The following is a 25,046-nucleotide window of genomic DNA, read 5'->3' as shown; positions in this document are numbered from 1 at the left end:
TTTGTCAGCATGTGTCTCCTCGGACAATTCATTTCCGAGTGTTAGACAAGAGTCCAGTTTCAGGCCCTGGAAAGGGTCCCCCTTCCTGCAACAAATGGCAACCACAAAGGGACATCTTCTTCGCTGAGACTGACATCCTGACCACTCAGGGTACTCAGGGGCCAGCTTGCCTGCCAATGAACCAGACCCAGCGGCCGCGACTGGGACCCTTTTGTCCCTGGTCTCTTCCTGATGCGGACAACTGGCCAGAGTGCCCCGACCAGTAAGGAACAAGAGATTTTATTGACCTCTCTCCCCTTCCCTCTCTCTTTCCTCTCCTTAGCCCTTCCTATCCTTCCCGTTTTTCTAGTCCCCCGGTCCTGGATGCAGGAATCTGGTCGAAGGGCCTCAGCCTGAGCTGTGGATTGGAGACTGATCACCTCCTCTTGGCAGAGAACTCGAATTCTGGTCTGGTTTCTGGTAGGGCCGAGTTCCACTCCTCCCTTCCCTGGAAGCCCAGGGAAAAGTCCCGTAACGCCTGGGTGTCTGCAGGTGGCAGGAGATGTCTGTAAGGCCACCCCTTTTGCCCCCCTTTCCCGCCTCCTCGTCCTTCTTCTTCCAACCTGGCTTCCTTTCCTCCTTTTGAAATCTTTGAAGACATCTGAAGTTCTGTGTCTCTATAGAAGGTTTGCATTATTCATTTTTAATTGACTCGTTTTATTTCTTCTAGTCCTTGTTAAACATTTCTTTCATCTTCTCAATTCTTGTCTCCAGGGTATTTATCTGTAACTCCATTTTGTTTTCAAGATTTTGGATCATTTTTATTATCATTATTTTAAATTCTTTTTCAGTTAGATGCCCTATATCCTCCTCTTTTGTTTGGCTTTGTGGGCATTTTTCATGTTCCTTTACCTGCTGGGCATTTCTCTGCCTTTTCATCTTATTTAGATTGCTGTGTTTGGGGTGGCCTTTCTGTGTTCTGGTAGTCTGTGGTTCCTTTTTATTGTGGAAGTTTCTCCCTGTGGGTGGGTTTGGACGATTGGCTTGTTAAGGTTTCCTGTTTAGGGAAGCTTGCATCAGTGTTCTGCTGGGTGGAGCTGGATTTCTTCTCTCTGGAGTGCAATGGAGTGTCCAGTAGTGAGTTTTGAGATGGGTCTGTGAGTTTGGTGTGGCTTTGGGTAGCCTGTATATTGACGCTCAGGGTTATGTTCCTGTGTTGCTGGAGAATTTGCATGGTATGTCTTGCTCTGGAACTTATTGGCTCTTGGGTGCTGGTTGGTTTCAGTGTAGTTATGGAGGCTTTTGGATGATCTCTTATTACTTAATGTTCCCTGTAGTCAGGAGTTCTCTGGTGTTCTCAGGTTTTGGGCTTAAGCCTCCTGCCTCTGGATTTCTGTCTTATTCTTTCTGTAGCCTCAAGACTTCTCCATCCATACAGCACTGATAGTAAAACTTCTAGGTTAATGATGAAAAGATTCTCCACAGTGAGGGACACCCAGAGAGGTTCACAGAGTTACATGAAGAAGAGGAGTGGGAGGAAGGAGATAGAGGTGAGCAGGAGGAGAAAAGGGGGGACTCAAGAAGTGAGAAACCGATCTAGGTGGTACTCTGTTCTGTAAGTGTTCTCTGCAGCCCAGAACACCCACAGAGATTCACAGAATTGGAATGAGAAGAGAAGGGCGAGGGAGGAAATAGAGGTGATCTGGGGGAGAAAAAGCAAAGTCAAAAGGGGGAGAGAGTAATCAAACCAGTAATCACACTCCTGAGTAAAAATGGGTACTGAAGATTGAATACTTAAATGTCCAAAATTAATATCAAATACAAAAAACAAAGATTAAAAATCTAGAGTAGAGGTTAGACTCTTAAAAATACCATATTAAAAAAAATAAAAACACAGAAAATTTAAGAAATATATATGAAGTTTGCTTTAATAATAGGGTCTTTTTTTTTTTTGCATGGTTATAGTGGGTTAAAAAAATTAAAATTAAGCAGTAATATAGGAGCAATAGAGGACTTTTAAAAAAAAGAAAAATTTTTTTAATTAAAAAAAATCATAATAGTAAAAATATATCTAGGAATTTTTCTGAAGCTGTTGCAGGCAGTTTGGATTTGGTTCAGTTTCAGATAATTCCTTTTTCCAGCTTATACTTCTCAATATCTATAGGCCCCTTCCAGGGCAATTGGTGTTAACTACATGGATTTTAATCTGTTGCATCTGTCACTTCTAAAGCGGTTCCCTTGTTTATTTGACTTCTGTTTGCAGGTTTCTTCGGTGTCTAATTTCTACCCTGACACTAGGGGGCGGAGGTGGTCTCTTGTTTAGGTTCACTTGTTCAGTAGTGCTGTGGGGAGAGAGGGGTACTGCAAGCAAATATCACTGGTGTGTGTGGGGAGCACTCACAATGTTCTGGCCACACTGGGTTTGCGCCCACCCCCCCCCCCAGCCCCCCCGTAATGGCATGTGTACTTTCCCCATCTACACTGCTCAGGCTCCAGGTTGCTCTCCATGGAGTGGGCCCTGAGTTATGTGCACTTCCCAGGCCTAAGCCACTCAGGTTCAGGTTCTCAGGTACTCCACAAAGGCGCAGACTTGGTTGGGCCTTCGTTTTGTGCCTTCCCTGGTCCGAGCAGCTTAGGCAACCATTAGCTTGACGAGTGCACTCTGTTCAGGTGCAGAACAACTTCTCCCCTCCCCGTCCCTGCCTCAGCTTCCGGGCATGCCCGGTCAGGTGTGCCTTGTGTCTCTTCTGGGGAGCTGATATCTCTCTGTGACCCTCCCGGCGGATGTCAACCATCCAGAATCTCAGGAAGTCTTTGGTTAGAAACTGGAAGCCTGTTTGCACTTTGGTAGGGGATGCTGTCTCTGGGGCCAAGTTTGACCCTTTCCCCTTTCCGGCTCTGGCTGGCGCCTGCCTCCCTCCTACTTCCTGCCTCTGGTGGGGGATGGGCCGGTCCATAGCTGGATAGCTCTTTTCTGGTATTGCTCACTCCTTTGTTCTGCGAATGGGCCAGCTGTGCCTTAGGTTAGGGCTTTTCGCAGGTTAATTCTCTGTCTGTCTCTCTTGCTATCCCACAGTTAAAGTTGCTATCTCTTGTTAGCTCCCTCAGATTGCCCTCAAGGCATTCAGGTCCAGTCCTTACCCTAAGCAATGCCGCCCGCTCCTCTCTGTTCAGCCCCCACTTGCTGGTGGCGAATGCGAGCGTCTGGGGTACTTTTCTGCTGGGAGTTGCTTTTAGGCTTGTAATTTTTGGGTTTTATTTATTTTTCCTCCCAGTTAGGTTGCCCGCCGAGATTCGAAAACTTCCCCTAGACCTGCCGGTGAGAGGATTTCCTGGTGTTTGAAAACTTCCTCTGTTAAGACTCCCTTCCTCTGACGGATCTCAATCCCTAACTCTTTTGTCTCTCTTTTTATCTTTTATATTTTGTCCTTCCTCCTTTCAAAGACAATGGGCTGCTTTTCTGGGTGGCTGATTTCCTCTGCTAGCGATCAGAAGTTGTTTTGTGTAGTTGTTCAGCATTCAAATGTTCTTTCGATGAATTTGTGGGGGAGAAAGTGGTCTCCCCGTCCTATTCATCTGCCATCTTAGCTCCTCCCTCTGAATGTTGAGTTTTAAGCCAGCTTTTTTACTCTCCCCTTTCACTTTTATCAAGAGGCTCTTTAGTTCTTCTTTCTTGAGTCCATGTTGCCATCCAACCATCTTGTCCTCTGTTGTCCCCTTCTCCTGCTCTCAATCTTTCCCAGTTCAGGATCTTTTCCAGTAAGTTGGGTCTTCGCATCAGATGACCACAGTATTGGAGCTTCAGCTTTAGCATCAGTCCTTCCAGTGAATATTCAGGGTTGATTTCCTTTAGGATTGACTTGTTTGATATCCTTGCAGTCCAAGGGAGTCTCAGGAGTCTTCTCCAGCACCACAGTTTGAAGGCATCAATTCTTTGCCATGCAGCCTATTTTATGGTCCAGCTCTCACATCTGTATATGACTACTGGAAAAACCATAGCTCTGACTGGATGGATTTTTGTTGGCAAAGTAATGTAGATGGCTAGTAAACACATGAAAAGATCCTCAACATCACTCATTATTAGAGAAATGCAAATTAAAACCACAGTGAGGTGTCATTTCACGTTGGTCACAATGGCCCTCATCAGAAAAAACTGAAAACAATAAGTGCAGGAGAGGATGTGCAGGAAATGGAACCTTCTGACAGTGTTGATGAGAATGCAAACTGATACAGTCACTATGAAGAACAGTATGGAGATTGCTTGCAAAATTAGAAATAAAACTACCATTTGACCCAGCAGTCCCATTCATGGGCATGTACCCTGATGAAACCAGAATTGAAAAATACACATAGACCGTAATGTTCATTGCAGCACTGTTTACAATAGCTAGGACTTGGAAGCAACTTAGATGTCCTTTGATAAATGAATGGATAAGGAAGTTGTGGTACATTTACACTGTGGAATATTACTCAGTTATAGAAAGAAATGCATTTGAGTCAGTTCAAATGAGGTGGATGAACCTAGAGTCTGTGAAACAGAGTGAAAGAAAAGCAATGTAAGAAAGAGAAAGACAAACACTGTATTTTAACAAATATATTTAGAATCTAGAAAGATGGTAGTGATGCTCCTACATGCAGGGCAGCAAAGGAGACAACCATAAAGGACAGACTTTTGGACTTACTGGAAGAAGCACAGAGCAGGATGATTTGAGAGAATACTTTTGTAACATATACATTACCATAGGTAAAATAGATAACCAGTGTGAATTTAGTATATGGCACAGGGAACCCAAAGCAAGTGTTCTGTGACAGGCTGGAGGGATAGGGTGTAGATGGCATTGGGAGGGGGGTTCAGGATGGAGGGGACATATGTATGTCTATGACTGATTCATATTGATCTATGGCAAAAACCATTACAATACCTCCAATTGTAATTATCCTCCAATGTAAATAATTTTTTTTTCAAAAGAAAAAAGAAAGAACTTATTAAAAAATCCGACACAGGCAATTTTTTTTAATTGTATTTTTCTAAGTGATATTGAAATACAGTTCATTTACAGTGTGTTAGCTTCAGGTATACATCAAAGTTACTTATATATATATATATATTTTCTTTTCAAGTTTATTTTCCATGAAAAATTATTACAGGGTGTTGACTATAGTTCCCTGTCCTATACAGTAGTTCCTTTACTATCTATTTATACATTATATAAAGTAGTGTGTATATTCAGTTCAGTTCAGTCGCTCAGTTGTGTCTGACTCTTTGCGACCACATGAACCACAGCACGCCAGGCCTCCCTGTCCATCACCAACTCCCAGAGTCCATCCAAACCCATGTCCATTGAGTCAACAATGCTTTCCAACCATCTTATACTCTGTCATCCCCTTCTCTTCCTGCCCTCAATCTTTCCCAGCATCAGGATCTTTTCCAATGAGTCAACTCTTTGCATGAGGTGGCCAAAGTATTGGAATTTCAGCTTCAACATCAGTCCTTCCAATGAACACCCAGGACTGATCTCCTTTAGGATGGACTGGTTGGATCTCCTTGCAGTCCAAGGGACTCTCAAGAGTCTTCTCCAACACCACAGTTCAAAAGCATCAATTTTTCGGCACTCAGTTTCATCACAGTCCAACTCTCACATCCATGCATAACCACTGAAAAAACTATAGTCTTGACTAGACGGACCTTTGTCGGCAAAGTAATGTCTCTGCTTTTTAATATGCTGTCTAGGTTGGTCATGATGTTTCTTCCAAGGAGCAAGCATCTTTTAATTTCATGGCTGCAGTCACCATCTGCACTGATTTTGGAGCCCAGAAAAATTAAGTCTGTCACTGTTTCCACTGTTTCCCCATCTATCTGCCATGAAGTGATGGGACCAGATGCCATGATCTTAGTTTTCTGAGTGTTGAGCTTTAAGACAACTTTTTCACTCTCCTCTTTCACTTTCATCAAGAGGCTCTTTAGTTCTTCTTCACTTTATGCCATAAGGGTGGTGTCATCTGCATATCTGAGGTTATTAATATTTCTCCCAGCAATCTTAATTCCAGTGTGTGCTTCTTCCAGCCCAGCGTTTCTCATGATATACTCTGCATATAAGTTAAATAAGCAGGGTGACAATATACAGCCTTGACGTACTCCTTTTCCTATTTGGAACCAGTCTGTTGTTCCATGACTGGTTCTAACTGTTGCTTCCTGACCTGCATACAGGTTTCTCAAGAGGCAGGTCAGGTTGTCTGGTATTCCCATCTCTTTCAGAATTTTCCACAGTTTATTGTTGTCCATATAGTCAGAGGCTTTGGCATAGTCAATAAAGCAGAAATAGATGTTTAACTGGAACTCTCTTGCTTTTTTGATGATCCAGTAGATGTTGGCAATTTGATCTCTGGCTCCTCTGCCTTTTCTAAAACCAGCTTGAACATCTGGAAGATCACGGTTCACATATTGCTGAAGCCTGGCTTGGAGAATTTTGAGCATTGCTTTACTAGCGTGTGAGATGAGTGCAAGTATGTGGTAGTTTGAGCATTCTTGGGCATTGCCTTTCTTTGGGATTGGAATGAAAACTGACCTTTTCCATTCCTGTGGCCCTGCTGAGTTTTCCAAATTTGCTGACATATTGAGTGCAGCACTTTCACAGCATCATCTTCCAGGATTTGAAATAGCTCAACTGGAATTCCATCACGTCCACTAGGTTTGTTTGTAGTGATGTGTCCTAAGGCCCACTTGACTTCACATTCCAGGATGTTTGGCTCTAGGTGAGTGATCACACCATCGTGATTATCTGGGTCATGAAGATTTTTTTTGTACAGTTCTTCTGTGTATTCTTGCCACCTTTTCTTAATATCTTCTGCTTCTGTTAGATCCCTGCCATTTTTGCATCCCTTATGACTATACAGTGGAAGTGAGAAATAGATTTAAGGGACTAGATGTGAGAGACAGAGTGCCTGATGAACTATGGACAGAGGTTTGTGACATTGCATAGGAGACAGAAATCAAGACCATCCCCAAGAAAAAGAAATGCAGAAAAGCAAAATGGCTGTCTGAGGAGGCCTTACAAATAGCTGTGAAAAGAAGGGAGGTGAAAAACATAGGAGAAAAGGAAAGATATACCCATATGAATGCAGAGTTCCAAAGAATAGCAAAGAGAGATAAGAAATCCTTCGTCAGTGATCAATGCAAAAAAATAGAGGAAAACAGTAGAATGGGAAAGACTGGAGATCTCTTCAAGATAGTTAGAGATAACAAGGGAACATTTCATGCAAAGATGGGCTCAATAAAGTATGTATATTAGTGTATATTTTAATCCCAAACTCCTAATTGATCCTTCTTTCTCCCTTTCCCCTTTGGTATCCTTAATAAGTTTTCTTTCTGTGTGAATCTATTACTGTTTTGGAATAAGTTAGTTTGTATAATTTTTTACATTACGTATATAAGCATTATATTTGTCTTTGAGTTTTCTTAGTATGATCATCTCTAGGCCAATGCATGTTGCTGAAAATTGCATTTTTTTCTTTTGTTTTTCTGTGTAGCATTCTATTGTATTATATATACCACATTATGTGTACATCTGTCCAATGAAACAGGCTGCATTCATGTCTTGCTATTAGAAATACTGCTGCCAGGAACATGGGGTGAATATATATCTTTTCAAATTAGAGTTTTCTCTGGATGTATGCCTAGGAGTGGAATCACTGAATAATATGGTGACTCTAATTTTTTAGTATTTTAAGAAAACACCATGCTATTCTCCATTAGTGTCTGCCCTAATTTACATTTTCATCAACAGTGTACTAGGGTTCTCTTTTACCACTTCCTTACCAATGTTTGTTATTTATAGACTTTTTGATGATAGCCATTCTGAAACGTATGAGGTGATATCTCATTGTGGTTGTGATGTGTTGGAGTTTCAACACATTGTGAAGCATTGTGTTGGGCTTCCCTGATGATTTGCAATGTTGAGCATCCTTTCATGTGTCTGTTGCTCATCTGCATTTCCTCCTTGGAAAATGGTTGTTCAGTTCTTCTGCCCATTTTAAAATCAGGTTGCTTTTGTGTTGAATTGTACGAACTGTTTATACATGCTGAATATTAACTTCTTATGCATCATTTCATTTGCGAATATTTTCTCCCGGTCTCTAGGTTGTCTTTTCATTTCATTATAGATTCCTTTGCTGTGCAAAAGCATTTTAATTTACTTAGATCCCATTTATTTTTGCTTTTATATCCTTCTATTTTTGGATAGGAGATCCAGTGAACTATTCCTACTATTTTTTTTTTTTTTTCGTTTATTTTCATTAGTTGGAGGCTAATTACTTTACAAGATTGTAGTGGTTTTTGCCATACATTGACATGAATCAGCCATGGATTTACATGTGTTCCCCATCCCGATCCCCCCTCCCGCCGCCCTCCCCATCCAATCCCTCTGGGTCTTCCCAGTGCACCAGCCCTAAGCACTTGTCTCATGCATCCAACCTGGGCTGGAGATCTGTTTCACCCTTGATAGTATACTTGTTTCAGTGTTGTTCTCTCACTACCCTCGCCTTTTCCCACAGAGTCCCAAAGTCTGTTCTGTACATCTGTGTCTCTTTTTCTGTTTTGCATATAGGGTTATCGTTACCATCTTTTTGAATTCCATATATATGTGTTAGTATACTGTATTGGTCTTTATCTTTCTGGCTTACTTCACTCTGTATAATGGGCTCCAGTTTCATCCATCTCATTAGAACTGATTCAAATGAATTCTTTTTAATGGCTGAGTAATATTCCACAGTGTATATATACCACAGCTTTCTTATCCATTCATCTGCTGATGGGAATCTAGGTTGCTTCCATGCCCTGGCTATTATAAACAGTGCTGCGACGAACATTGGGGTGCACGTGTCTCTTTCAGATCTGGTTTCCTCAGTGTGTATGCCCAGAAGTGGGATTGCTGGGTCATATGGCAGTTCTATTTGCAGTTTTTTAAGAAATCTCCACACTGTTCTCCATAGCGGCTGTACTAGTTTGCATTCCCACCAACAGTGTAAGAGGGTTCCCTTTTCTCCACACCCTCTCTGGCATTTATTGCTTGTAGACTTTTAGATAGCAGCCATCCTGACTGGCGTGTAATGGTACCTCACTGTGGTTTTGATTTGCATTTCTCTGATAATGAGTGATGTTGAGCATCTTTTCATGTGTTTGTTAGCCATCTGTATGTCTTCTTTGGAGAAATGTCTGTTTAGTTCTTTGGCCCACTCTTTGATTGGGCCATTTATTTTTCTGGAATTGTGGAATTGACACACAGAAATCCCTTGCATTCCTATACACTAACAATGAGAAAACAGAAAGAGAAATTAAGGAAACAATACCATTCACCATTGCAGCAAAAAGAATAAAGTACTTAGGAGTATATCTACCTAAAGAAATGAAAGACCGATATATAGAAAAGTATAAAACACTGATGAAAGAAATCAAAGAGGACACAAATAGATGGAGAAATATATCGTGTTCATGGTTTGGAAGAATCAATATTGTCAAAATGACTATACTACCCAAAGCAATCTATAGATTCAGTGCAATCCCTATCAAGCTACGAACGGTATTTTTCACAGAACTAGAACAAATAATTTCACAATTTGTATGGAAATACAAAAATCTTCGAATATTCCTACTATTGATTTATTTCAGACTGTTCTGCCTATGTTTTCCATTAGGAATTTTGTGGTTTCCACTCTTATATTTAAGTCTTTAATCCATTTTGAGTTCATTTCTGTATGTCTTGTTCAAGAATGTTCTAAGTTCATTCCTTCTTTATTTGGCTGCATTCCGTCTTAGTTGTGGCATGTGGGCTTTCTAGTTTTGGCTTGCAGGCTCCAGAGTACAGGAGCTCAGTAGTTGGGGCATGCAAGCTTAGTTACCCCTTGGTATGTGGGATCTTAGTTTTCCAACCATGGATTGAACCTGCATTGAAAGGCATATTCTTGACCACTCAACCACCACAAAAGTCCCTAATTTCATTCTTTTACTTGTAGCTCTCCAGTTTTTCCAGCATTTCTTATTGAAGAGACTTTCTTCATTTTATGTTCCTGCCCCTTTTTGTTGTAGATTAATTGACCATAAGTGCATGGGTTTATTTCTATTTTGTTTTTTCTACTTGAAAAATAGTTGATTTGCAATGTTGTTTTAGTTTTATTTGTATAGCGCAGTGATATGGTTATACATAAATATATACATATATATGTATAACTGAATATATGTATATTTTTAAGATTCCTTTTCCTTGTAGGATTTTAGAATACATTGAATAGAGTTCCGTGTTCTAAACAGTAAGTGTTATTCACTCAGTCATGTCATCTAGCAGAAAACCTAGATGATCTTTGATTTGGCAGTGTATTTTTGGTACAACACCAAAAAAGGCCCAATTCATGAAATATATAGGTGAAAAGCTGGATTTCATTAAACTTAAAAAGTTGTTGCTATATCCAAAATGGAGAACCAACATGAACCTATTGTATAGCACATGGAACTCTGCTCATTGTTATGTGGCAACCTGGATGGGAGGGGAGTTTGAGAGAGAATGTATGCTAGTCACTCAACATGTCTGACACTGTGACCCCATGGATTGTGGCCCACCAGACTCCTTTGTCCATGGGATTTTCCAGGCAAGAATACTGGAGTGGGTTGCCATTCCCTTCTTCAGGGGATCTTCCTGACCCGGGGATCAAACCGAGGTCTCCCGCATTGCAGGCACACTCTTTACCATCTGAGACACTAGGGAAGACTATGAGGGAGAATGGATACATGTGTACCTATGGCTGAACCCTTTAGCTGTTCACCTGAAACTATCACAGTATTGTTAATTGGGTATTTTCCAATAGAAAGTAAAAAGTTTAAAAAAAAATTAAAAAGTTGTATTTGCAAAAGATAATGTTAAGAGAATAGGAAGATCAGCCAGAGACTGGTAGAACGTATTTGCAAAAGAAACATCGGGTAAAAGACTATCATCCAGGTTGTACAAAAACTCTAATAAAAGCTCAATAGTAAGAATGCAATCTGATTAAATAGTAAATAGAAGAACTAATGTACATCTCACCAAAGAAAATATACAGGTGGAAAATATGTTACCAGGAAAATGCAAATGAACATAAAAAGGAGATACCACTGTACACATATTAGATTGATGAAAATCAGAACACTTAAAAACTACATTCTGGTGAGGGCCTGGAGTAACAGGAATTGTTGTAGATTGCTGGTGGGAATGCACAGTATTAAAGCCACTTTTGAAGATGGTTCAGTTGCTTCTTACAAAAGTAAGCATACCGTTAACACTCAGTTCTCCAATTGTGGTTATTGGTATTTACCCATAGGAGTTGTAAAATTGTGTCCCCAGAAACACTTGCTCATGTATACTTTTAGCAGCTTAATTCATTAATTACCAAATGTGGAAGCAGTTAAGATGTCCCTCAATAGGAGAGACAATGTAAGTAGAATAAACAATTTACTGAAAGAATTCTACAGTGAGCATTACCTTTTTACCTGATTTTTAAAATTTATTTTATTGAAGTATAGTTGTTTACTTCAATAAAAAAAATTTTTGGGGGGCTCCAAAATCACTGCAGATGGTGACTGCAGCCATGAAATTAAAAGACGCTTACTCCTTGGAAGGAAAGTTACAACCAACCTAGATAGCATATTAAAAAGCAGAGACATTACTTTGACAACAAAGGTCCGTCTAGTCAAGGGTATGGTTTTTCCAGTGGTCATGTATGGATGTGAGAGTTGGAATGTGAAGAAAGCTGAGCACCGAAAAATTGATGCTTTTGAACCGTGGTGTTGGAGAAGACTCTTGAGAGTCCCTTGGACTGCAAGGAGGTCCAACCAGTCCATCCTGAAGGAGATCAGTCCTGGGTGTTCATTGGCAGGACTGATGCCTAAACTGAAACTCCAGTGCTTTGGCCACCTGATACGAAGAGTTGACTCATTGGAAAAGACCCTGATGCTGGGAGGGATTGGGGGCAGGCGGAGAAGGGGGCAGCAGAGGATGAGATGGCTGGATGGCATCACCGACTCAATGAACTTGAGTTTGAGTAAACTCTGGGAGTTGGTGATGGACAGGGAGGCCTGGTGTGCTGCGATTCATGGGGTCGCAAAGAGTCGGACACGACTGAGCGACTGAACTGAACTGATAGTTGTTTACAGTGATTCTGGTTTACAGCAAAGTGATTCAGTTATGTGTGTATTTATGGTTTTTTAAAAAATTGTTTTTCTTTCTTGGTTATTACAAGATATTGAATATAGTTCCCTGTGCTTTACAGTAGACTGTTGTTGATAATTTTATATATAGTAGTTTGCTTTTGTTAATCCCAGATTTGCAATTAATCCTTCCTGCATTTCCCCTTTGGTAACCATAACTTAGTTTTATCTTTTTTTTTAGTTGGAGGAAATCTGCTTTACAATTTTGTGTTGATTTCCATAACGTAGTTTTCTGAGTCTATTACTGTTTTGCAAATAAGGTGATTTGTATCATTTTTAAAAAAGATCCCACATATAAGTGATATCATATGATATTTATCTTTCTTTGTCTGACTTCACTTAGTATATGTTGCTGCAGATGGCACTGTTTTATTTGTTATGGTTCACTCATATTCCATATATATGTGTGTGTGTATATATATATATATATATATACACATATATATGCCACATCTTCTTTATCCATTCATCTATTGGTGGACATTTAGTTTGGTTCCATGTCTTATCTATTTTAAATAGTGCTGTTATGAACATTGGTGTGCATGTATCTTTTCAAATTATAGTTTATGTTTTTTCTGACTGTGTGCCCAGGATTGCTGGATCATAAGAAATCTCCATATAATTTTCCATAGGGGCAATACCAATTTCATTCCCAGCAACAGTTCTCTACCTGATTTTATGTCATTAAACTGTTATCATTTATCAAGTCTGCATGGTTTTGGTGGAGGAAAAGAGACAATTATATCAATGAAAGAAAAAAAAAAGAAGAAACCAGAAATTGATTTTCAGAAATATACTCAGCCTATTTTTGACTAATGTCTAAAATCAAATTACTGGATGAAAGACAGTCTTTTAAAAATTTTTATTTATTTCTTAATTGAAGGATAATTTTATGAATCACTTTTTTATACTAGTTTCTGGATCAGTTAAACAGGCATAAATTTTAAAAGTGAACTTTGACCTAAACCTCACATCTGCCCAGATTAACTCAAAATGGATCATGGATTTAAATGTAAAATGCCCAAATGTATAAAACATTTAAACTTAACTATAGGACAATATTTGTTTGACTTAGCACTTGGCAAATTGTTCTTAATGATGACAGCCAAAAAAATATTCATTCAATAAAATGAATTGATAAATTAGATGACATTAAAGTTTTATACTTTTGCTCTGCATAAGTCCCTATAAAGAAAATTGAAAGATAATTTGTATTCTCAGAGGAAATATCCACAAACCACTAGTGTGTCACTGGGCATGTTCCTATTTATATATTCAATGTTCAACAATAGAAATGCAAACCATATAATTAGAAATTGGGCAAAATGCACGTAGGAACATTTTACTGATGTATCACCAAGGACATGGAAAGGTATTTAAAATTGCTAACAATTAGAGAAATGCAAATTAATAGCAGGATTGGATACCATCATTTACTTGATAGAAGAGCTAAAATACATAATATTGACCATATGAAATCCTGAGGTAGATGAGAAAAAACTGAAACTCTCATACATTCTTAATGGGTAAATCAAATCAAATTTATATCCTTTTTTGAAATCATTTTCTATGCTTGGCTAGTTTCTTTTTTTCTAGTGTTTTATTTTTTAAAAATTTTAAATTGAAGTATGTGGTTGATTTACAGTGCTGTACGGTAAAATGATTCAGTTATATGTACATGCCTTTTAAAAAATATTATTTTCCATTATGATTGAATATAGTTCTCCTTGCTATACAGTAGGACCTTTTTGTTTATTCATTCTATATATAATAGTCTTTATCTGTTAGCCCTAAGCTTCCACTCTATGCCTCCCCTAAACCCCCTAAACCCTAACTTAACCCTCTCCCTTGGCAACCATTCTATTTTCTATGTCCTTGAATTTGTTTTTGTTTCATAGATAGGTTAATTTGTGTCATATTTTAATTCCACATATAGATATCATATGATATTTGTCTTTGTCGGACTTACTTCACTTAGTCTGATAATCTGTATTTGCATCCACATTGCTGTGAATGGCAGCATTTCATTTTTTTTATGGCTGAGTTTTATTCCATTGTGTATGTGTACCATACCATCTTTATACTTTTATCTGTCAGTGTATCTTTAGGTTGTTTACATGTCTTTGCTATTGTGACTAGTGCTGCCATGAACATTTATGCATGTATCTTTTTCAATTATAATTTTCTCTGGATATATGCCCAAGAATGGGACTGCTGGGTCATATGGTATTTCTACTTTTACTTTTCTGAAGAACCTCCATAATATATTGCGCAGTGGGTGCACATTACATTCCCACCAACACTATAGGAGGTTTCCATTTTCTCCATGTAGTCTGCAGCAGTTGTAATTTGTAGACTTTTTTCTCTTTTAGGTGTTTTTTGTTTTGTTTTGGCTGCTCTACACAGCCTCTGGAATTTTGTTCTCCAACCAGGGATCGAACCCCATGATCCCTGCAGTCAGAGTGTGGAATCTTAACCACTGGACTACCAGGTAAGTTCCTATGTCCTTGTTATTTGTTTTTTTGTTGTTGTTGTTAATCTTTTTGTTTTATATTGGGATTTAGCTGATTAACAGTGTTGTCATAGTTTCAGGTGAACAGCCAAAGGGACTCAGCCATAGATATATATGTATCCACTCTTCTCCAAACTCTCCTCCCATCCAGGCTGTCACATAACATTAGGAGGAACAGATAATTTGGGAATTTGGAATGGATATATATACACTGCTGTGCTTCAAATGGGTAACCAACAAGGACCTAGTGTATAGCACAGGCAAGTAGACTTTTTAATAGTGGCCATTCTTACCAGTGTGAGCTGGTACCTCATTGCAGTTTTGATTTGCATTTCTCTAAAACGGTGGACTGGAAGAAGCACAAGCTGGAATCAAGATTGCTGGGATTTTAGAAAAAAAAAAAAGATTGCTGGGAGAAATATCAATAACCCCATAATCAGTAATCAATCAATAACCCCAATAATCAATATCTGCAGGTATGCAGATGACACCACCCTTATGGCAGAAAGTGAAGAGGAACTAAAAAGCCTCTTGATGAAAATGAAAGAGGAGAGTGAAAAAGTTGCCTTAAAGCTCAACATTCAGAAAACTAAGATCATGGAATCTGGTCCCCTCACTTCATCAGAAATAGATGGGGAAACAGTGGAAACAATGTCACACTTAATTTTTTGGGCTCCAAAATTACTGCAGATGGTGACTGCAGCCATGAAATTAAAAAACACTTACTCCTTGGAAGGAAAGTTATGACCATCCTAGATAGCATATTAAAAAGCAGAGACATTACTTTGGCAACAAAGGTCCATCTAGTCAAGGCTATGGTTTTTCCAGTGGTCATGTATGGATGTGAGAGTTGGACTGTGAAGAAAGCTGAGCACTGAAAAATTGATGCTTTTGAACTGTGGTGTTGGAGAAGACTCTTGAGAGTCCCTTGGACTGCAAGTGGATCCAACCAGTCCATCCTGAAGGAGATCAGTCCTGGGTGTTCATTGGAAGGACTGATGTTGAAGCTGAAACTCCAGTACTTTGGCCACCTCATGCGAAGAGTTGAGTCATTGGAAAAGACCCTGATTCTCGGAGCAATTGGGGGCAGGAGGAGAAGGGGGCAGCAGAGGATGAGATGGCTGGATGGCATCACCGACTTGATGGACATGAGTTTGAGTAAACTCTGGGAGTTGGTGATGGACAGGGAGGCCTGGTGTGCTGCGATTCATGGAGTCACAGAGTCGGACACGCCTGAGCGATTGAATTGAACTGAACTGAATACATAGTGATGATGAGCATTTTTTCATGTGCCTATTTGCCATCTCTGTGTTTTCTTTGGCGGCATGTCTCTTTAGGTGTTCTCCCCATTTTTGGATTGGGTTGTCTGTTTTTGTTGTTGAGCTGTGTTTGCTGTTTCTGTATTTTGAAAATTCAGCCCTAGTCACTTGCATCTCTTTCAAGTATTTTCCCCATTCATAGACTGTCTTTTTGTTTTGTTTATGTTTTCTTAGAGTGTGAAAAAGCTTGTAAGTTTGATTAGGAACCATTTTCATTTTCTCTGTGACTGCACCATGCAGCTTATGTGATCTTAGTTTCCTGACCTGGGATTGAATTCATACCCTGAGCAGTGAAAGTACAGAGTCCTGACCATTGCACCACTAGGGAATTCCTGCATTTATTTTTCTTCCCTATGGTTTTTCTTCTTGTTTTTTTTTTTTTTTTTTTTCTTTTTAATGGATTCCTTTGTTGTGCAATAGCTTTTAAGTTTGATTCAGTTCAGTTCAGTTGCTCAGTCGTGTCTGACTCTTTGCGACCCCATGCCAGGCCTCTTTGCAGCATGCCAGGCCTCCCTGTTGTCCATCACCAAGTCCTGTAGCTTACTCAAACTCATGTCCATTGAGTCAGTGATGTAAATCAATGAAGGGGACGACAGAGGATGAAATAGTTGGATGGCATCACCAACTTCATTGATTTACGTGCAGCTGTTTAACTTTCTCAACACCACTTAGTGAAGAGAGTTTTTCCCATTGTATATTCTTGCCTCCTTTGTCAAAGATTAATTGACAATAGGTATGTGGATTTATTTCAAGGCTGTCTACTGTGTTCCTTTGGTCTGTATGTCTGTCTGTATGTATGGCGAATCCATATGTCAGGCAAATTTCGTATGTCAGGCAATTCTTTACCACTAACACCACTTAATTTCTTACTGATTTTCTGTGTGAATCATCTGTCCATTAGTGTAAGTTGAGTATTAAAGTACCCTACTATTATTGTATTACAGTTAATTTCCCCTTTTGTGAGTTTTAGCATTATGTTTTGAGATGCTCTTCTTTGCATCAGTATTCAGAATTTTTCTGTCTTCTTTTTGAATTAATCTGTTCATGATTTTGTGGTGTCATTTTTGATCTCTTGTAATATTCTTCATTGTGCAGTCTGTTTTGTCTTATTTTAGAATTGCTCCTTTGACTTTCTTCTGATTTCCATTAGCATTGAATTTTTTTTCTATCCCCTCACTTTCCGTGTCTCTTGAAGACAGCATATATACAGGTCTTGTTTTTGTGTCTGTTCAGCCAGTTTGTGACTTTTGGATGGAGTGTTTAATCTATTTACATTTTAAGTGATTATTAATAAGTCTATTCCAGCTGGCATTTTCTTAATTGTTTTGGATTTGGTTGTTTTTGTAGGTCTTTTTTTCTCTTGTGTTTCCTGCCCAGAGAGGTACCTTTAGCATTTGTTGTAAAGCTGGTTTGGTGTTGCTGAGTTCTCTTAAATTTTGCTTATCTGTAAGGCTTTTAATCTCTTCATTGATTTTTTTTTCCACTTATTTTTATTAGTTGGAGGCTAATTACTTTACAATATTGTAGTGGTTTTTGCCATACATTGACATGAATCAGCCAGGGATTTACATGTGTTCCCCATCCTGCACCCCTCTCCCACCTCCCTCCCCATCCCATCCCTCTGGGTCTTCCCAGTGCACCAGGCCCGAGCACTTGTCTCATGCATCCAAACCTGGACTGGCGATCTGTTTCACACTTGATAGTATACATGTTTCAATGCTGTTCTCTCAGATGATCCCACCCTCGCCTTCTCCCATAGAGTCCAAAAGTCTGTTCTATACATCTGTGTCTCTTTTTCTGTCTTGCATATAGGGTTATCGTTACCATCTTTTAAAATTCCATATATATGCGTTAGTATACTGTATTGGTCTTTATCTTTCTGGCTTACTTCACTCTGTATAATGGGCTCCAGTTTCATCCATCTCATTAAAACGGACTCAAATGTATTCTTTTTAATGGCTGAGTAATGTTCCATTGTGTATATGTACCACAGCTTTCTTATTCATTCGTCTGCTGTTGGGCATCTAGGTTGCTTCCATATCCGGGCTATTATAAACAGTGCTGCGATGAACATTGGGGTATACGTGTCTCTTTCAGATCTGGTTTCCTCAGTGTGTATGCCCAGGAGTGGGATTTCTGGGTCATATGGCAGTTCTATTTCCAGATTGTTAAGGAATCTCCACACTGTTCTCCATAGTGGCTGTACTAGTTTGCATTCCTACCAACAGTGTAAGAAGGTTCCCTTTTCTCCACACCCTCTCCAGCATTTATTGCTTGTAGACTTTTGGATAGCAGCCATCTGACTGGCGTATAATGGTACCTCATTGAGGTTTTGATTTGCATTTCTCTCATAATGAGTGATGTTGAGCATCTTTTCATGTGTTTGTTAGCCATCTGTATGTCTTCTTTGGAGAAATGTCTGTTTAGATCTTTGGCCCATTTTTTGATTGGGTCATTTATTTTTCTGGAATTGAGCTGCAGGAGTTGCTTGTATATTTTTGAGATTAATCATTTGTCTGTTGCTTCGTTTGCTATTATTTTCTCCCATTCTGAAGTCTGTGTTTTCACCTTGCTTATAGTTTCCTTTGTTGTGCAAAAGCTTTTAAGTTTAATTACGTGCCATTTGTTTGTTTTTGCTTTTATTTCCAATATTCTGGGAAGTAGGTCATAGAGGATCTTGCTGTGATTTATGTCAGAGAGTGTTTTGCCTATGTTCTCCTCTAGGAGTTTTATAGTTTCTGGTCTTACATTTAGATCTTTAACACATTTTGAGTTTATTTTTGTGTATGGTGTTAGAAAGTGTTCTAGTTTCATTCTTTTACAAGTGGTTGACCAGTTTTCCCAGCACCACTTGTTAAAGAGGTTGTCTTTTGTCCATTGTATATTCTTGCCTCCTTTGTTGAAGATAAGGTGTCCATAGGTATGTGGATTTATCTCTGGGCTTTCTATTTTGTTCCATTGATCTATATTTCTGTCTTTGTGCCAGTACCATACTGTCTTGATGACTGTGGCTTTGTAGTAGATCCTGAAGTCAGGCAGGTTGATTCCTCCCGTTCCATTCTTCTTCCTCAAGATTGCTTAGGCTTTTCGAGTTTTTTTTTTTTTTTTTTTCCATACAAACTGTGCAATTATTTGTTTTAGTTCTATGAAGAATACCATTGGTAGCTTGATAGCGATTGCACTGAATCTATAGATTGCTTTGGGTAGCATAGTCATTTTCACAATATTGATTGTCCAATCCATGAACATGGTATATTTCGCCATCTATTTGTCTCCTCTTTGAGTTCTTTCATCAGTGTTTTATAGTTTTATATGTGTAGGTCTTTTGTTTCTTTAGGTAGATACACTGCTAAGTATTTTATTCTTTTTGTTGCCATGGTGAACGGAATTGTTTCCTTAATTTCTCTTTATGTTTTCTCATTGTTAGTGTATAGGAATGCAAGGGATTTCTGTGTGTTCATTTTATATCCTGCAACTTTACTATATTCACTGATTAGCTCTAGTAATTTTCTGGTAGAGTCTTTAGGGTTTTCTATGTAGAGGATCATGTCATATGCACACAGTGAGAGTTTAACTTCTTCTTTTCCTATCCTTTTTCCTTTTTTTTTTTCCACTTAGTTTTATTAGTTGGAGGCTAATTACTTTACCATATTGTAGTGGTTTTTGCCATACATTGACATGAATCAGCCGTGGATTTACATGTGTTCCCCATCCCGATCCCCCATCCCGCCTCCCTCGCCATCCCATCCCTCTGGGTCTTCCCAGTGCACCAGCTCTGAGCACTTGTCTCATGCATCCAACCTGGGCTGGTGTCTGGATTCCTTTTATTTCTTTTTCTGCTCTGATTGCTGTGGCCAAAACTTCCAAAACTATGTTGAATAGTAGTGGTGAGAATGGGAACCCTTGTCTTGTTCCTGATTTTAGGGGAAATGCTTTCAGTTTTTCACCATTGAGGATGTTTGCTGTGGGTTTGTCATAGATAGCTATGTTGAGGTATGTTCCTTTTATTCCTGCTTTCTGGAGAGTTTTTATCATAAATGGATGTTGAATTTTGTCAAAGGCCTTTTCTGCATCTGTTGAGATAATCATATGGTTTTTATCTTTCAATTTGTTAATGTGGTATATTACATTGATTGATTTGCAGATATTAAAGAATCCTTGTATTCCTGGGATGAAGCCCACTTGGTCATGGTGTATGATGTTTTTAATATGTTGTTGGATTCTGTTTGCTAGAATTTTGTTAAGGATTTTTGCATCTAAGTTCATCAGTGATATTGGCCTATAGTTTTCTTTTTTTGTGGCATCTTTGTCTGCTTTTGGAATTAGGGTGATGGTGGTCTCATAGGATGAGTTTGGAAGTTTACCTTCTGCAATTTTCTGGAAGAGTTTGAGTAAGATAGGTGTTAGGTCTTCTCTAAATTTTTGGTAGAATTCAGCTGTGAAGCCATCTGGTCCTGGGGTTTTGTTTGCTGGAAGATTTCTGATTACAGTTTTGATTTCCTTGCTTGTGATGGGTCTGTTAAGATCTTGTATTTCTTCCTGGTTCTGTTTAGGAAAGTTATACTTTTCTAGGAATTTGTCCATTTCTTCCAAGTTGTCCATTTTATTGGCATAGATCTCCTGGTAGTAATCTCTTATGAGCCTTTGTATTTCAGTGTTGTCTGTTGTGATCTCTCCATTTTCATTTCTAATTCTGTTGTTCTTCCAATTTTGTTGTTCTTTTCCCTTTGTTTCTTAATGAGTCTGGCTAATGGTTTGCCAATTTTATTAATCTTTTCAAAAAACCAGCTTTTAGCTTTGTTGATTTTTGCTATGGTCTCTTTTGTTTCTTATGCATTTATTTCTGCCCTAATTTTTAAGATTTCTTTGCTTCTACTAACCCTGGCATTCTTCATTTCTTCCTTCTCTAGTTGCTTTAGGTGTAGAGTTAGGTTGTTTGTTTGACTTTTTGCTTGTTTCTTGAGGTAAGCCTGTAATGCTATGAACATTCCCCTTAGCACTGCTTTTACAGTGTCCCATAGGTTTTGGGTGGTTCTGTTTTCATTTTCATTCGTTTCTATGCATATTTTGATTTCTTTTTTGATTTCTTCTATGATATGTTGGTTATTCAGAAGCATGTTATTTAGCCTTCATATGATGGAATTTTTAATAGTTTTTTTCCTGTAATTGAGATCAAATCTTTCTGCACTGTGGTCAGAAAAGATGACTGGAATGATTTCAATTTTTTTGAATTTCCCAAGGCTAGATTTATGGCCCAGGATGTGATCTATTCTGGAGATGGTTCCGTGTGCACTTGAGAAAAAAGGTGAAATTGATTGTTTTGGAGTGAAATGTCCTATAGATATCAATTAGGTCTAGCTGGTCCATTGTGTCATTTAAAGTTTGTGTTTCCTTGTTAATTTTCTGTTTAGTTGATCTATCCGTAGGTGTGAGTGGGATATTAAAGTCTCCCACTATTATTGTGTTATTGTTAATTACCCCTTTCATACTCGTTAGCATTTGCCTTACATATTGCAGTTCTCCTATGTTGGGTGCATATATATTTATAATTGTTATATCTTCTTCTTGGATCGATCCTTTGATCATTATGTAGTGTCCTTCTTTGTCTCTTTTCACAGCCTTTATTTTAAAGTCTATTTTATCTGATATGAGTATTGTGACTCCTGCCTTCTTTTGGTCTCTGTTGGCGTGAAATATTTTTTTCCAGCCCTTCATTTTCAGTCTGTATGTGTCCCTTGTTTTGAGATGGGTCTCTTGTAGACAGCTCTTCATTGATTTTGATTTAGATCCTTGCTGGATAGAGTAAACTTGATTGTAGGTTTTCCTTTTCAGTATTTTAAATGTATACTGTCACTCCCTTCTAGCCTGCAGAATTTCTCCTGAGAGATCTGCTCTGAACATTATGAGGATTCCCTTGTATGTTACTTATGTTACTTGTTGCTTTTCCCTTGCTGTTTTGAATACGTTTTCTTTGTATTCAATTTTTATTACTGTGATTAATATATATCTCAGTGTGTTTCTCCTTGGGTTTTTTCTGTACGGGTCTCTCTGTCCTTCTTGGACTTGATTGACTATTTCTTTTCCCGTCTTAGGGAAGTTTTTGACTATAATCTTTTCAAATGTTTTCTCAGACCCTTTCTCTTTTGATTCTTCTTCTGGGACCCCAATAATTAGAATGTTGTTGCATTAAATATTGTTCCAGAGGTGTCTGAGACTATCTTCAGTTCTTTTTGTTCTGTTTTCTTTATTCTGCTCTTCAGCAGTTTTTTCCACCATTCTGTTTTCCAGCTTACTTATCCATTCTTCTGCCTCAGTTATTCTGGTATTGATTTCTTTTAAGATGTTTTTAATTCTAGTAATTAAGTTGTTTATTACTGTTTGCTTATTTCTCATTTCTTCTAGGTCCTTGTGAAATGTGTTAAATGATACTTTCATTTTCTCCATTCTGTTTTTGTGACTTTGAATCATCTTTACTATCATTACTCTGAATTCTTTTTCAGGTAGTTTGTTTATTTTGTCTTTATTTGGTCTTGTGGGGTTTTACCTTATTTCTTTATCTGCATCATATTTTTGTGTATTTTCATTTTGTCTGAATTACTGTGTTTGAGGTCTGCTTTCTTCAGGCTATATGGTCATACTTTTTCTTGCTTTTGGTCTCTGCTTCTGGTGGGTGAGGTTCATCTAGTTGCTTGTGTAGGCTTTGTGTTGGGAGGCACTTGTTCCTGCGTTCTGATGGATGGAGGTTAGTTTTCCCCCCCCTCTGATGGGCAGGACTTTGTGAGGTGATGTGTATGGTGGTGTCTCTGTCAGCCTGTCTGTTCATAAATGGTTTTATATTACCGTCTTGCTTGTTGTTTCAGTGATGTGTTCAGCCCTGGGTGCTGCAGGCAGTTTTGTGGTTTCAGGTCTTTGATTCAGATGGAAGCCTTTGTGGAAGTTCTCATGATTAATAATCTCTGAGGTCAGGATTACTCTGGCACTAGCTTCCTGATCTGAGCACTCCACCTCCAGATGGTCAGGCCCGACTTCTGGTCAGGGTACCAAGACCGCATGAGCCATTTGTTATATCAATAAAGGGGATTAAAACAAACGAACAATAAACCCAGTAGAAGAAACAAAAAACGAAGCCCAAATAGTAAAAGCGAAATCAGACAAACAGAAACAAAAAGAAAGGAACATAACACACACAGATATATACATAGAAACAAAGAGAAAAGAAAGACCAAAGAAGACAAAAGTACAAGAGAGTGACCCGGAGAACAAAAGAAACTAAACATGATATCAACCAATTAAAAACAAAACTGAAACACAAAACAGAACATGAAATGAAAAACGAGTGCCAAGTGAGGAATAAAGCAAGTAAAACAAAACACATAAATAAAAATGGTGAAAAAAATAAAAAGGCGAAGTTAAGTAGAAGAATATAAAAAAGAGCCATATATATTAAAGAAAAGCTACAACAAATAGAGAACACCCCTGAATACATAGAAGAGCAGAAGGCCAAAGTAGACGGAGATATATTAAGGAAATGAAAGTGTGATTAGAAAAAAGTTCCCAAGAGCCTAAGTAGAAATAATCATAATAAAAACAACCACAACAACAAAGAAAAAAGAAGGGAGTAAAAATAAAAAAAAAGGAAATCCCGAATCAATAACAATGAATCCCAACAAAAAATAATAATAAATGTTTTCCTAGGGTCTCAACTGTTAGTGTCCTTGTCCCCTTTGTGAGCCACAGCCCATTTCTGCCTCCCTAGAAAGACCTTCAGTGCTGAGGTGGGCTGGTCTCTGGACCTGCTGTGGTCCCTGTGGTTACAGCTTGGACTCTAATTTGACCCTACTCCCATGTGTGCTTGCCTCCAATGTTCGTAGGTGACAGAGCTAGAATGTTTTCTTTTGTGGAAACACTGATTGTCTTTTTATGTATTCTTCAGACACAGAGTCTACACAGTTGATCGTGTGGATTTAGTCTGCAGCTTGTGCAGCTGATGGAAAAGTTTTCTATTTTCTACCTTAGTCTCTCTGCTTCTGGTGCTCAATTATAGTTTTATTCCTACCTCTATACATGGGTTACTCATAGGAGTTTCCTCTGGATGCTGCTGTGGAAAACTTGGGTTGACCCAGTAAGTTCTGGATGTGAAGGTTGCAGAGCTGCTTGGATTGTAGGGACCCCAGTGGCATCAGAAGCACAGGGAAGTTGGTGGTCACAGGTGCAGGAAGTATCACTCTGTTAGGATTCTTTTCTAGCCTCTGGCAGCTGGTGCTCAAAGAGCTTCCCTGGCTCATCTTTGTCTATTGCTCAGTGCATCAGGCACTCAAGGGCCACCTTTTTTTAGCATCTTTCTCTTGGGCTTCCCTTGTGGCTTGGCTGGTAAAGAATCTGCCTGCAATGCAGGAAACATGGGTTCGATCCCTCGGTTGGGAAGATTCCCTGGAGAAGGGAAAGACTACCCACTCCAGTATTCTGGCCTAGAGAATTCCATGGACTATACAGTCCGTGGGGTCCAAAAGAGTCAGACGTGAATGAGTGACTTTCTCTTTCACTATTGCTCAATTGCTGGTTCTGGTGTATGGAGAGAGAGAGAGGCTACAGTGGTGGCTCTACCCATTGTGTGACTCAGCATGGCTGCTCAGCTTTCCTTCAAAGGCATTCCCTGCTTTTCTGTGAATTTGACCTTTCTATGAATTTGTCCATTTCTTCTAGGTTGTCTGTTTTATTGGCATATAGTTTCTTGTAGTTTTGTCTTATGAGCCTTTGTATTTCTGTGGTGTCAGTTGTAACTTCTCCTTTTTCTTTTCTAATTTTATTGATTTGAGTTCTCTCCTTTTTTTCTTGATGAGTCTGGCTAAAGATTTATCAATTTTATCTTCTCAAAAAACTAACTTTTGTTTTTCATTGATTTTTGCTATTGTTTTCTTCATTTCCATTTCATTTATTTCTGCTATGAATTGCCTGCTTTTGCTAAATTTCAGTTTTGTTTGTTCTTTTTTGTTGTTGTTGCTTTAGG

General features: G+C 38.8%; 1 long non-coding RNA gene across 4 annotated transcripts in view; it reads left to right on the top strand.

Annotated features, from left to right (window-relative positions):
- Window positions 1–25,046, top strand: part of LOC133051945 (uncharacterized) — a 121,086-nt gene that overhangs the window by 86,643 nt on the left and 9,397 nt on the right. For all 4 annotated transcript variants that reach the window (XR_009691972.1, XR_009691974.1, XR_009691973.1 and 1 more), the window contains exon 3: window positions 14,581–14,699. This is a non-coding gene — a long non-coding RNA (uncharacterized LOC133051945). The remainder of the gene's footprint in view (window positions 1–14,580; window positions 14,700–25,046) is intronic.

This window comes from Dama dama, chromosome X (genome assembly GCF_033118175.1).
Source record: "Dama dama isolate Ldn47 chromosome X, ASM3311817v1, whole genome shotgun sequence".
In the NCBI taxonomy this organism is placed as follows: domain Eukaryota; kingdom Metazoa; phylum Chordata; class Mammalia; order Artiodactyla; family Cervidae; genus Dama; species Dama dama.
The sequence above is the reverse complement of the archived record's forward strand: the minus strand, read 5'-3'. Positions and strand labels throughout refer to the sequence as shown.